We start from the raw sequence: 8,191 nt of genomic DNA, 5'->3' as shown, positions 1-8,191 counted from the left end.
CAAAGAGAACCATACAAAAAATCAACAAAACTAGGAGCTGGTTCTTTGAGAAAATCAACAAGATAGATAAACCCTTAGCCAGACTGACCAAAGGGCACAGAGAAAGTATCCAAATTAACAAACTTAGAAATGAAAAGGGAGACATAACAACGGAAACTGAGGAAATCCAAAAAATCATCAGATCCTACTACAAGAGCCTGTACTCAACACAACTGGAGAATCTGGAGGAAATGGACAATTTCCTTGACAGATACCAAATACCAAAATTAAATCAGGACCAACTAGACCATCTAAACAGTCCCATAAAGCCTAAAGAAATAGAAGGAGTCATAGAAAGTCTTCCAACCAAAAAAAGCACAGGACCAGATGGTTTCAGTGCAGAATTCTACCAGACCTTCAAAGAAGAGTTAACACCAATACTCTTCAAACTATTCCACAAAATAGAAACAGAAGGAACACTACCCAATTCCTTCTACGAAGCCACAATTACGCTGATACCAAAGCCACACAAAGATCCAACAAAGAAAGAGAACTTCAGACCAATTTCCCTTATGAACATCGATGCAAAAATACTCAACAAAATTCTTGCCAACCGAATCCAAGAACACATCAAAACGATCATCCACCATGATCAAGTAGGCTTTATCCCGGGAATGCAGGGTTGGTTCAATATACGGAAATCCATCAATACAATCCACTACATAAACAAACTCAAAGAACAAAACCACATGGTCATTTCATTGGATGCTGAAAAAGCATTTGACAAAATTCAGCATCCTTTCATGCTTAAAGTCTTGGAGAGAACAGGAATTCAAGGCCCATACCTAAACATAGTAAAAGCAATATACAGCAAACCGGTAGCCAGCATCAAACTAAACGGAGAGAAACTTGAAGCAATCCCACTGAAATCAGGGACCAGACAAGGCTGCCCCCTTTCTCCTTATCTTTTCAATATTGTACTTGAGGTACTAGCTCGGGCAATTCGACAACATAAGGAGGTCAAAGGGATACAAATTGGAAAGGAGGAAGTCAAACTATCATTATTTGCAGACGACATGATCGTCTACCTAAGTGACCCAAAGAACTCCACTAGAGAGCTCCTACAGCTGATAAACAACTTCAGCAAAGTGGCAGGTTACAAAATCAACTCAAGCAAATCAGTGGCCTTCCTATACTCAAAGGATAAGCAGGCTGAGAAAGAAATTAGGGAAATGACCCCCTTCACAATAGCCACAAACAGTATAAAGTATCTTGGGGTGACTCTTACCAAACATGCGAAAGATCTGTATGGCAAGAACTTCAAGACTCTGAAGAAGGAAATGGAAGAAGACCTCAAAAAATGGGAAAACCTCCCATGCTCATGGATCGGTAGAATCAATATAGTTAAAATGGCCATTTTGCCTAAAGCACTATACAGATTCAATGCAATACCCATCAAAATCCCAACTCAATTCTTCACAGAGTTAGAAAGAGCAATTATCAAATTCATCTGGAACAACAAAAAACCCAGGATAGCTAAAACTATTCTCAGCAACAAAAGAAAATCTGGGGGAATCAGTATCCCTGACCTCAAGCAATACTACAGAGCAATAGTGTTAAAAACTGCATGGTATTGGTACAGTGACAGGCAGGAGGATCAATGGAACAGGATTGAAGATCCAGAAATGAACCCACACACCTATGGCCACTTGATCCTCGACAAAGAGGCTGAAAACATCCAATGGAAAAAAGATAGCCTTTTCAACAAATGGTGCTGGTTCAACTGGAGGTCAGCATGCAGAAGAATGCGAATTGATCCATCCTTGTCTCCTTGTACTAAGCTCAAATCCAAATGGATCAAGGACCTCCACATAAAGCCAGACACTCTGAAGCTAATAGAAAAGAAACTGGGGAAGACCCTTGAGGACATCGGTACAGGGAGAAAGTTTCTGAACAGAACACCAATAGCGTATGCTCTAAGAGCAAGAATTGACAAATGGGACCTCATAAGGTTACAGAGTTTCTGTAAGGCAAAGGACACCATCAAGAGGACAGATCGGCAACCAACAAATTGGGAAAAGATCTTCACCAATCCTACATCAGATAGAGGGCTAATATCCAATATATATAAAGAACTCAAGAAGTTAGACTCCAGAAAACCGAACAACCCTATTAAAAAATGGGGTACAGAGTTAAACAAAGAATTCTCACCTGAAGAACTTCGGATGGCGGAGAAGCATCTTAAAAAATGCTCCACTTCATTAGTCATTAGGGAAATGCAAATCAAAACAACCCTAAGATTTCATCTTACACCAGTCAGAATGGCTAAGATTAAAAATTCAGGAGACAGCAGGTGTTGGAGAGGGTGCGGAGAAAGAGGAACACTCCTCCACTGCTGGTGGGGTTGCAAATTGGTACAACCACTCTGGAAAACAGTCTGGCGGTTCCTCCGAAAACTGGGCACCTCACTTCCAGAAGATCCTGCTATACCACTCCTGGGCATATACCCAGAGGATTCCCCACCATGTAATAAGGATACATGCTCTACTATGTTCATAGCAGCCCTATTTATAATTGCCAGATGCTGGAAAGAACCCAGGTATCCCTCAACAGAAGAGTGGATACAAAAAATGTGGTATATCTACACAATGGAGTACTATTCAGCCATTAGAAACAATGAATTCATGAAATTCTTAGGCAAATGGATGGAGCTAGAGAACATCATACTAAGTGAGGTAACCCAGACTCAAAAGGTGAATCATGGTATGCACTCACTAATAAGTGGTTATTAACCTAGAAAACTGGAATACCCAAAACATAATCCACACATCAAATGAGATACAAGAAGAAAGCAGGAGTGGTCCCTGGTTCTGGAAAGACTCAGTGAAACAGTATTTGGCAAAACCAGAACGGGGAACTGGGAAGGGGTGGGAGGGAGGACAGGGGAAGAGAAGGGGGCTTACGGGACTTTCGGGGAGTGGGGGGGGGGCTAGAAAAGGGGAAATCATTTGAAATGTAAATAAATTATATCAAATAAAAAAAAAGACAAAAAAAAACACTTACAGAAATAAAATGGATATATCTAAAAAAGAAATAAAAATAAAATTGCATTTCTGTCTTTCAAATATAATTTTATGCTTCCTTTTAAATATGTTGCTTTATTATCCTTACAGATTGTTGAAAACACAGTGGTTTGTATTTTTAAATTAAATTAATGCTTTGATAACTGGATACAGGTCTACAATCTATTCAGTTCTCTTTGTCCTACACTCTTTGAATTGTTCTATCTCTGTCATCTATTTTTCCAACTACTCACCTGTCTCTTTCCCAGACTGGTATTTGCTCTCTTTGCTTCACTTGGTTTCATCAGGGTCATCTGTGTAACAACAGGATTGAGGCTTTCTATGGAACTGGCCGGTCAGCAGTAGGTATATAACTGAAGGAAATGATTCCACTTTCCATTAATCTACTTAGAAGAAACAGTTCTGCTTTGAGAGGTATGTCTCCATGAATCCTTACGACCCTCATCTATCTGATTAGTGTCTATCCTGTGCAGGCTGAGTGCAGTTATTTCTACCTCTTTCAAATGGTTATTGTGGTAATTATGCATTGTCCCGGTGATGGCATTTGATACACCCAACTTCTCTCTTTCTTTCAGCTCATACAGTCTTTCCACTCTTTCTTGCAGAGTATTTCCTGAGCCTCATGAAGATGGTACAAAAGTCATATTTATGGTTGGCTTTTAATTTACACTTAAAGAAAGGGGAAAGGAGTGACTGAAATAAGAGGGATATCTTAAAATTTGTTTAACTAAATTTCATTAACAGAATTTATGTCTATAAATTTATGTATATCTAGTTAAAGTGAGAGAAAGAAATAAAGAGGTAGAAAAAATAACGCTACAACATGATCAGCAGAACTATCTCCTTGCAATCATAGTAAGCTAAGTGTCAAAGAAAAACCTGTTGGTGTTATGAGACAGGACAGTATTGATTATAGTCCATTAATTTTGCATCCTTTTGTGGCTGTACCTTCTGTCTTCCACAGAGCTTGTTCAGCTAACTAGTTGATATTTGCCTGCATAGTCTAGTTTGAAGCTAGCTTATGGCTCTCTACCTGAACAGCCGAGATATTACTACTGTACCTTGACTCTATTTTTACTCTGAGTGAGAGATGAGTGTAGCCTGCATCTTGACTTCCCTATAGACATGTTACTCATCACACTGAACTGTATCTAGAAAATACCCTTTTGAATTCATTCTCAGCTCTTGTATTCCCAACAACAGAATGTTGGGAAGAGATAATTATTCCCACTGCACCTCATTTATTGTTATCTTTTGTGGCTTTATGTTAAAAATGAAGACTTCACTGGCACATTTAGTAATATAAAGTGATGATAACTGGACATGTTAGAGAGGAATCTCTGGGCACTTTAAAATATTTCCTACTGAATATATATTATATAGTAATTATTTCTCTGCAATCTCAGGATCTATTTCTGTATTTGTTTTATAGTAGAGTAATAAAGTTAATGTTTATTGATTAATTATCTATAAATAAGTATTTTAATAGCAATAAAAAGTCATTGTGACCCAAATTTCCAAATGAGTAAATAATTCAAAGTAATTATTTTATCTTTGTGCTGGAGGGAGACAATAGTGCCCTTGGAGTCCAAAAGATAGTGTTGGACCAACTAGAACCTGAACTAAATTAAGGAGTGAGAGAACTAATGTGTGTGCTACAATCTGAACTTATAAGGACATTATGCATTCTTGTGCAGTGAGTCATCTTGCTTACCAACTAGAATATGTTTTTAGGTGTTTAAATCCTCTTTTAAGTTTAGCTGAGTTTTCACTATTTTACTTTATTATTAATGTATTTTTATACCACACAATTTACATTTTCTGAGCCATGCTGTAGAATTAATATTGTGAAAATGGCAATTCTATTGAAACTAGCTAACAAATTCAACACATTCTCAATAAAAGCCCTACTTCATTCTTCACAGAAAAGAAAAACATCTTAAAATTGATACAGAATTATAAAAGGCCATGCTGAGATATCACCACTCTATATTTCAGTATATTTAACAGAGCTAGAATAAAAACAGTATAATGCTTGCAAAAAATAGAAATGTATACCAATGCAATAAAATAGAATAGCTAAGCATGAGCACTCATAATTATTAGCATCCGATAATTGGATATGGACGCCAAAAAGCTGCCCTGGAGAAAAGACAGTCTCTTTATCAAATGGTACTGAAAACTGAGGGCTCACCTGCAGCAGAATAAAGTTATACCTCTATCTGTTACTCTACCAAAAATAATTCTAGCTGCAGGTGTTCATTTATTATCCTGGCCCTCTGGCCCTATATCCTGCCTCTCCCCACACCTGGTGGGGTTTGGAGTGGGAGGATTTTTTAGGAAGTCCCAGAGACCTGGGATAGGAGAGGCTTCCAGAAGTCAGTGTGGGTCATTTTAGCTAAGATGACTGATAGTGGTGACATGGAACCTCAAGAGGTCACCTCCTTTAGCCTGACAGACAGAACACTCTCCCTCCAGCTGTGGAGAGATGTGGACACCAACCCACTCACAAAACTTTTGGCCCAAAATTTGTCCTGACTAAAAGAAAACACAGAGACATAGATGGAGCAAAACAAAAGTAATGGGCAACCAAACCTGGCCCAACTTGAGAACCATCCCATGGGTAAGCACCAATTCCTGACACTATTAGTAATATTCTGTTATCCATGCAGACAGGACTTTAGCATGAATGTCCTCTAAAAGGGTCTACCCACAGCTGACTTAAACAGATGAAGATACCCACACCTAAATATTGGGTGGAGGTCAGAGACTCTTATGGAAGATTAGGGGAAGGATTGAAGGCGCTAAAGGGGATAAGAACTCCACAGGAAGAAAAAACAGAGTCAACTTTCTGGATCCTGGGGAGGTCTAAGGCTGAGGCACTAACCAAAGAACATACAAGAGTTGGACCAAGGCTCCGGGCACATATGCAGTAGATATGAAACTCAGTCTCTATGGGGCTCCTCCAACTGAGTTAGAGGCTTTCCATAAAGCTGTAGCACTACTGTGGTGTAAGTTCCAGAGCAAAGTTACCTTAACTGGCCTGCATGGGAGAGGATGTGCCTAATCCTGCAGAGACTGGATGAGGCAGGGTAGGGAGATAAATGAAGTACCACCCTCTCATAGGAAAATGAGAGGGGTAAGGGAGAGGGACTTTGTGAAGTGGGGACTAGGAAGGGAAAAGTGTTTGGGATGTTAAATTGTTTAGTGAAAAACAAATAACTGTGTAAAGCTTTTCTAATTGGTTAGTTATATAGATATTAACAGAATTTCTACCTCTAAATAGGCATCAATATCTCCTCTTAAATTCTATTCGTATAGATTTTCTTTTTGTAGTTGAAATATTGATATTTAAAAAATAAGTGAAGTTTTTTTTCCCCTGGTGGCAGCAACCCTGCTGTGAGGAGCTGGTGCTTGTAGTTGTAGCTATGCAGTCCAAGGTTCTCCTACAGCCTGTGCAGGTCTTCAGACTTAAGAAGACAGCCACAGCTGTGTCCCACTACAAACGAGAGAAAACAGACTCATCAAGGTGAATGAATGACCCCTGGAGATGACTAAGCTGCACACGCTGCTGTACAAGTTATTGGAGCCTGTTTTGCTTCTGGGCAAGGAGCGATTTGCTGGTGTGGATATCCAGGTCCATGTGAAGGATATCCCAAATTTATACTATCCGAAAGGCCATCTTAAAAGCCCTGGTGACTTATTACCAAAAATATGTGGATGATGCTTCTAAAAAGGAGATCAAAGATACCCACATCCAGTATCATTGGATCCTGCTTGTTGCTGAACCCTGTCACTGCAAATCCAAAAAGTTTGGAGGTGCTGGTGCCTGTGCCTGATACCAGAAATCCTACCAAGAAGCTCATGTCAAAGATCAGGGTTTACTTTTGTACTAAACGTCCTAGGATTTTAATGTAAAGAAGAAAAAAGATAAAAAGAAAAGAATTGCAAATAGATCAATGTTCTAAATTTGAAATATGAAATGTTGAAATCGTTATGAGAAAACAGAGTCTGTGCCTTGCAAGATATAGAAACAAAAAGCATTTTTTTTTTGAAGAAGACAGTGTTTGTATAGGAATTGGGGCCAAACTGGAAGCCAAAGTCAAAAACCATAAAATCCAAAATCTTTGGCTAAGGAAACAGCCCTCCAAGTGAAAAAGAAATATAGAATATAGAAAATTTCATCAACTATATACATGGCAAATGATTTTTATTAGGAACATATAAGGAACCAAAACAAAAAAATATCAAGAAGCAATTGAAAATGGACTGAGGGTGAAGTATTGGGTGGGGGAAATGGACTGAAATGCAGAGGGTCACCATAAAGAATGGAAATAGGCAACCTCGGGAGGTAGGAGGAAGAGGGACCATCCAGAGTGTAGCAGAGACCTGGGAAGTAAGAGACTCTCAGGACTCAAAGGGAGGGACCTTGGATGAAATGCCCAACAGTGGGGAGAGAAATCTTGTAGAGCCCACCTCCAGCAGAAAGACACGACATCAAGTAAGAGATGGGGTTGCCATCCCACAGTCAAAACTCTGACCCATAATGTTTCTGTCTGAAATAATTGCAGAAACAAAACCAGAGAAGAGCCTGAGGAAAAGAAAGTCCAATGACAGGCCCAAAGGGATTCAGCTCAAGGGGAGGCCCCCAAGGCCTGACGTGATTACTAAGGCAAAAGTTCGATCACAAACAGGGATCTATCATGACTGCCCTCCAAAAGGCCCAACTAGGAACTGAAAGAGTCAGATGCATATACACCCAACCAATGGACAGAAGCTGGTGATCCCTGTGGTTGAATTAGGGAAAAGCTTGAAGAAGCTGAGGAGGAGGGCAATCCTGTAGGAGGACCCCCAAGATCTTTCAGACACTGGCAGCATACTCCAACTGATATGAGGCCCCAAATAAATACACAACAGAGGATTACCTGGTCTGGGTTCAGTCAGAGAAGATGTACCTAACCCTCAAGACACTGGAAGCTGCAGGGAGTAGAGATGTCTGGTGGGGTGGGGGCAGATGGGGATATCCTGTGGGGGGAGGAGTTGTGGGATGTGGAACACTCAGAGAGGGTGGACTGAGAGGGGGATAAAATCTGGAGTATAAATTAAAAAAAAATTAAATATAATTTTAA

The 8,191-nt window shown here is 39.7% G+C and overlaps 1 pseudogene; it reads left to right on the top strand.

Annotated features, from left to right (window-relative positions):
• The first annotated feature begins 6,490 nt into the window (after positions 1-6,490).
• On the top strand, positions 6,491-6,958 carry LOC127684824 (40S ribosomal protein S16-like; annotated as a pseudogene).
• Positions 6,959-8,191: the final 1,233 nt, after the last annotated feature.

Source organism: Apodemus sylvaticus, chromosome 5, assembly GCF_947179515.1.
Source record: "Apodemus sylvaticus chromosome 5, mApoSyl1.1, whole genome shotgun sequence".
NCBI classification, from domain to species: Eukaryota; Metazoa; Chordata; class Mammalia; order Rodentia; family Muridae; genus Apodemus; species Apodemus sylvaticus.
This window is presented reverse-complemented; position numbering and strand designations above follow the sequence as displayed.